The sequence below is a fragment of the Crocodylus porosus genome, unplaced genomic scaffold (assembly GCF_001723895.1).
Source record: "Crocodylus porosus isolate Cpor-Errol unplaced genomic scaffold, CroPor_comp1, whole genome shotgun sequence".
Lineage (NCBI taxonomy): Eukaryota > Metazoa > Chordata > Crocodylia > Crocodylidae > Crocodylus > Crocodylus porosus.
This window is the reverse complement of record NW_017728943.1, coordinates 106,100,154-106,107,209: the sequence shown is the minus strand read 5'-3', so window position 1 is coordinate 106,107,209 and position 7,056 is coordinate 106,100,154.

Here is a 7,056-nt window from a genome sequence, read left to right as displayed (position 1 = left end):
GGCAACCGAGTTTTAGCCAATTAAGTTTACATAGGCCTCCCATAGTGGGACCGGGGAATGTACGGCCCGAGATGCCTAGTAAACTTACTTCTGCTTAGAGGTGTGTGTGTGTGTGGGGGCGGGGAGTCCTTTGTAAATCCAGATTAGAACTGGTCTGATAGATGCTGAGCTGGGTGTGAGGGTTGATTAGCATTTGGAGCACAGATTCCCCATCATGCAGTGCTCCCCTGCTCCTCTGATCCCAGAATTCACTGCCCTCTCTGCTTCAGGCTTTCTGTTCTCCATCTCTCATGTAAATGAATGGTCATCTGGTTCCAGCTCGGATGCAAATAAGACCTAGGGCAGTTGTTTCACTCTTGTCACCCTTATCTGGAGGGTTTTAGGTGTGTCTCTCACTGCATCTTTATCGGTTTCTGTTTAGGTGGGGGGAGGGTTTCTTTGTGAGTCAGACAGTCTGTGTCCTGTGTCAGGGTTCCCCAAGAACATGGAGCTGAGAGGTAACACCATCTCCTCCCACTGACCCAGCAGCCCCCTCACTGTCTGTCACTGATCCAGCAAATCTCCCCCACCTCCCTTCACTGACCCAGCAACCCCTGCCCCACCAGCCCCGTCACTGGCCTGCCCAGACTGCAGTACTTGATACTCTAGTCTAGGGCCTCCAGGCAGGCCAATGTCAAGTGCTGCAGGCTCACCGCTGATGAGCTCAAACATCAGTAGTACAGGATTCTCCAGTAAGTTTTTCTACTGGGAGAATTCTCCCAGATCATTTGGACATATATACATGGTCTTTCTCTCTTCCTCTTTGCACAGGAACAAATTAATTGTCTTACTGGATTGCAACAGTGCTCTATTTAGTATTTTGTCTCTACCATCCAGGAGGTTACAGAAAGTTTAATCCAATGGTAAAAGAAACAGAGGCCTCTGGAGCTTCTTCTGTTGCTCACTCCCCTGCCTTTACTGATAGCAGCACTGAGCAGCCACATGAGAAAATTAACTACCCCAATCAGTACTGAAATCTTTGCCAAATTTCCCAGACGGACTGAATGGACATAGAAGCCAAATTATTTGCTCAGCTTCAGGGCTGCCATAAAGTAATGTATGCTTCTTGAATTGAAGCCATCCACTAGTATTTTAATGTCATGATATTGATAGGAATTTGTTTTGATTATTGAACAGTTTGTTTGCAGGGGATATGGTTTTAGTGAAGATGTAAAAAGTAAAAAGAGAAGAATAGAGAGCTATCCTGAAGTACTACTCTTAAGACTTCCCATTAAATATTTATAATTGGATGCTGAGAGAGATGAGAAAATTGGAAGAAATAAGTCAATAATTGTAAATCCAATATACTGCAATCCTTCTAAGGTGGGAGACATATACAGCTCTTAAAGTAGACCATTACTTCAATAATGTCAACTTCTGTAGTAGAAGCCTAGCTAGAAATAAATAGCTAATCATAGGGACTTTTTTTCCCTTTCAAAGTAATCATTTATGTAGCAAAAATTCTATCCATCTTTTATTTACAGCTGGTGATCATTTAGGCTATTTTCTTGCAGCTTATTTGGGTCAATTCAAAAGCCAATTCAAAACTAGTGTTCCAAGATGCAAATTGACAAGCATGTCTGAATATGCAGGAAAAGCAGATTATTTTTTGATGTAAGCTTATGTAATTTCTATTTGGTTTCAAGACTTCATTTAAATAGGTGCTGCTTAAAAGTTATTATTCATTTTAAAATTACTCAATTTTTCAGTACACTATGCTCACTATGAAATTACAAGCCTTTCAAACATAAAATGATGCTGTAATTTGTTTACTACCAGGTGTGGTTTTTTATTGCCCTAGAACTCTCCAAGCTGTTTTAACAGCATGAAAGATTTTTACTGTTCTGTTTTTGTGCCTTAGTTAATTAACAACAATAATTCCTTAATGTGACTCAAATGTTTATTTGGTGAAATTCATCCAGGCTTTAATGCAATTTATATCAATGTAATTGTAGCAGAGATGATTTATACTAATTGTTTTCAGAGTGCTTTACAGAGAATAGAAATACTTTTTAAATTGATGTGTTATCACCCATTTACATTATGATCATGAAAACAATACAAGCAATTTACTTTGGCACTTCTGTATTTGGAATTCCATAGGAGTGACATCCTTTCCTAGGTCCTTAACAAAAGATTATTGAGTAAGGTTTCTTGTTGACTTAAATGTGCTTGTTTCAAAGAAGAGATCTGATAGGAATCATAGTTAGCTATTCTTTCTGACTCAAGTTTACTGAGGGCCATGCCTGCTACCTTTATTCAGTTTGAGTAGTATCCTAAATACACGAGTAGCTCCATTGATTCCAGGGAAATTATCCCTAGAATAGCAAACCACTCAACAGGAGCAAGGAGGTGATGGTAGAAATTTTCCCTATTTGAATAAAAATAACTGTATAACTACATATAATTTACATAATAGTGATTGAAATAAGAGCCCAAATGAATGCGAATGTCCTTGTTTCTCATTCTGTGAGTACTCAAAATTCACTATCTGTAACGGTTCTCCATCTGTCTGGATGCCCTTGTTTTGTTTGTGCTATGAACCAGATTTTGACACATCCACTATTTTTTACAGCTACACCTAAATATTAAGCATTGATGGTTCTCCTAATTCTGGATCAAGAGGACACTTAAAGGTTATTAGCACTCAAATGGATGATTAGAGTGATAACTACTACTTCTAACTGTCTGCCTGCAAAGGAGGGCAGTAGATGGGCACAGATGTATGTTATGGAAGTTTCTAAATCAGGCAAAATCTCATTGATTCTTGACACCCACAAAATACAATTATATAACTATTAGAAACACCCCTGGTCTGGTTGTTGCAAAAGATTGCGGTCCGTTTCTTGGAGGCCACCAAAATCATAGACACACACTCATTTAGCAGCACAAAAGGTGTATTTGCAAATAGGGTCAGAGCAGAGTCAAAAACTCAGATTACTCCGAACCCACCACGGAATTTTTGCAGGCTGTATTTATCCTTTCCCTCCTGGGCACGTGTGCAGAAACAGGAACTCTTACAGCTCATTTCCATTTCATACAAACATATATGTGGTTACATCACTACATCCATCGCATGTACATTATAATTAACTACTTAAGTATGCAGGGCAGAGAAGTAAATATGCATCAGCTAATTCCGCATGCTCAGAAAGTTCTTTAGGTCACCAAGAGTTTAAACCCGCCCCCTTTCAAGGACACAGTCAGTTGAATTCCAGCTTCTGTAATCTGCATGAGAAAGGCTAGGGGGAGGCTGGGGGAGAGTCTGCGATTTAAGAAAAACTGTGGCAAGGCTGGCCAAGGAAAAAAAAGTCCTTGGCAGTGTTTCTTTCTTATCAGGCGCAAGATGCAAGCTGTGCATTTCTAACAATACTCCATTTCTAACATGGTTATATGTGGCAGTTCGTACTTAAATGTTAGTGTGTGAGCCAGAACAGCACTACCTGTCAGTATTTCTCTTATTGACTGCAGAATTAGGCCTATGTGGTATGCAAATCTTTTATTGGTTGTTTTATTTTAATAATGGCAAGTTCATAGGCATCACTATTGCAGTTAACATAAACTATTTAACTGTTTACTAGGGGTGCACCAATAGAGATTTGGGGGGCTGACAGACGATATTTAAGGAGGCATAGACTAGGCAAATACCAATAGCCAATATTTAAGGAAGCATATTGGCAGATACCAATCTGATATCCAATACAGCTGCCATCAGGTGGTAAGTCTGGTGTGGTGGAAGAGAAGTGGGGAGGGAAGGGGCATGGGGGGCAGATCAGTGCATCCAGGCAGCTCCTGCCACTGCTTGCACCCCAGGAGGGCAGGGGTAGAAAGTGGTATGTCCCCAGATCTGCATGGCTCAGAGCGGGCGGCAGCTGCAGAGTGGAGCTGGCACTGTACAGGGGTCTTCTCCGTGGGAGCTGGGCTCGGAGTGGGCTCCAGCGGCACTGGGAGGAGGCTACAGCCAGCCCAAATTTTTCCACAGCTCCGCTCCCAGCCCCGCACCACCACCTGGCACAACCCTGGCTGAATGCCCTGCCTCCACCCAAGTGCCGGGAAAAGCCATGGCTACACTGGACTAATGTACCATGTTTTTTGTTGCTGGAGCAGAGTGAGGACTGAATTAAAAACAAGGAAAATATTTCTATACTTCTCTTCCCCCAGTAGCTGGTAAATGGCTTTTTATTAATATTATGGAAAAAAGCAATTTCTTGTTTTGCTTCTAACAATAAAAATCTGGGCATATGAAGTAAAGTTTTTGCTTCAAGTCATTCTTTTCTACAGGTTCTTCTCTCTTTCTACAGCTCTATATTTGAATGATTTTTCATCTCAGTTAAGGACTTGATTTCCAGGAAGTGGTTAGCATTCATGGAAAGTATGTCTCTTTCTTCTCATTTGTGACTTTTTTATATAGGGAGTGAGTGGGCTACTGGAAAAGCTTGTTTTGAAAATAAATCTTTATTCAAACTGTGCCAACACTGCAGCCCCAGAAACTTGCAAGAAACAAGGGAGAGTTCCCACTTCTTTATAGGAAATTATAGGGGTTAGGGTACAAGCCAATGGGCTACAGGGGTGGGTACAGCTAAAGAAATGTCAACACTGTGGTAACATATACTCAGCACCTTAATTTTATCCTCACACTACCAAAGGTATGCCCAGACAACCCCTTAGTCCCTAGAGCAATCAAACTGCAGCCTGTGGCAGCCCCCAAGTCTGAGTCAAGCTTCTTCAGTCCACAGTCCTGGTTGACCAAGCCAGTGAGCTCTCCAGCTCCACCATGCACCATGTCCAATTCTCTTCCATTTACTCCAGAATCAAAATTCCCCTTCCTTTCTCCCTTGCTCCCCAGTCCCTAGAGGTTTCTGGGAGTTGTAGTTCAAATTAACAGTCAACACATCTATGCAGAGTGCCCCCTGGTTCCACCTGCTCTGCACACTTTACATTCACATTACATTCCCTTTTTGAATAAGGGAATGTGTTACAGTTGGCTTGGGCCCTGATTCAGGGAAGCATGTAAATGCATATTCAAATCCTTGGCAGAAAGTACATACTTAAAGGTAAGAATGTTCTTATGTGTTTTCTGAACCGTGGGAGAATTCAGGAGACACTTAAGTACTTACTTGAATCAGTCTTGACCTTCAACTGCTTTGTAAATAATTAAAAGTATGTGTTCAATTTCTAAGGATAAAGTAGACCTCTGAATTGGAGAAGCACAATCAAAAATAATGCATTCTGCTGATGCATTTGAAAGCTTGTCTATCCCAGCCATGCAGTTGGTCCAATAAAAGATGAGACCCATAGAAATCCATGCCTTTTGTTTAACTTAGGGTTGCCAACCCTTCTGGATTGGCTGGGAGTCTACCAGAGTCACCATCAATCTGCCAGTGACTATTGAAAGCAATCCAGGAGATTTTAATAGGATATTATATTACATCATGCTGGAAAAAAATCTCTGAATAGCTTCAGTCAGAGTTGGCAACCTGAGACTAACTCGAGGGAATTTTTCATTAAAAATCATACGGTCTTTATTTTTGTTTTCTCACACTTCTCTCCTGTTTGGTTGGTTAAAAATGCATTTATACTTCAAGGTGTGTCCCTGGAAAAGGAAAAATCATTGTGAAGTTTGCACAATAATACTTTTCAACTGTTTCTTTCTTGGACATAATTTGTTTAAAAAGAATGTTTTGCTAGCCAGCCATGAAGGCTTAGCCTGGGATCTGAGAGTGGGATTACACAGTAATAGTGTTTTGAAGACTTAAGGTAAGTGAAAAAACGTAAAGTATAGCATAGAGCTTGTGCCAACACATCCTCTGAACAATAAAGGTGCCAATCTTACAAGCCTTTTTCACAGCAAAGTCCCAATACATTTCCTGTGTCAAGGTGTGTCTCTTATGGTTGTGAAGTGCCATCCACACGCATGTTGATGTGTAGCTAATATAAAATTACTTGGGCCAAAGTTATTTTATCACCTCTGATGTTGCAACATGATTTCAGTAAAGGTAGACATGGGACTTCAACATACTTAAAATTAAAATATTCTTAGGATCTGTGAACAATAGACAGTCTGACTCATATTTTGAATGCCAGAATTTGACTCCTTCATTATATAACAGAACATTTTATTGGCAAATAGGTGGTGAATATTTAGCTACATGTGTTCCTGCTGTTTTGCCCCGAATTTGGGTTAGACAAATTCTTAAAAATGGAAAGGCAACTCAATTATGCAGATTCACTAGCATGGGATTTCATTTCGTGTATCCCATGCTTCAGGTCTGTCTACCTAATGGAAAATTCATATCTTGGGGAATGTGAAATATTTCTATTCCCCACAAATTATTATTGTTTATATTACTGTGGCACCTATGACTACTTATAGATGAGGACTCTATTGTCCCACATGCTGCACACATGCAGTGCAAAGATGTTTTCTGTGCCACAGTGCTTTAAGAAAGAGGCAAAGTAAGAGGCATGAGACAAATGGGGAAGGGCAAGGAAGCAATGTGACAAAATTGGTCAGTATGGTAGGCGGCAATTTTACAGCACAGCTGTTGTCAAGTTTTTTTTGTAGGCTTTATGGCAGAGATTTAAGAAAAGCTTTCAAGGGAGATTGTGAGTTATCTTTGCAGTATGACGAATGAGAGATGACAGGGAAAGGTCAGTGGAGGGTTCTGATTATGAAGACAAACATTTCGTTTTTGATAAGACAGACATGACTGACATGGGCAAAGCAGTAACATTCTGAATGGATAGGTCCAGAACAAGATTACATTAGTCAAGGCTGGAGATGAGGATGTAGCAGTAATTCAAATGAGAATTGAATTAAAATTTTACCTGTGTATACAGACAGGAAGAGCAATCCTTTGGAGAAGTTATGCATGAAGTTATGGATCTGAGGACCAAACTTCTGGCACTTTGGACCATACAGTCCAGGAAACATATACGGTCCTGTGGGCACTGGGGTGCGCCTCCCGGTTGCGGGTCACCCCAAAGGTCCCGAATGGCCCCTGTAGAGTATAAGTA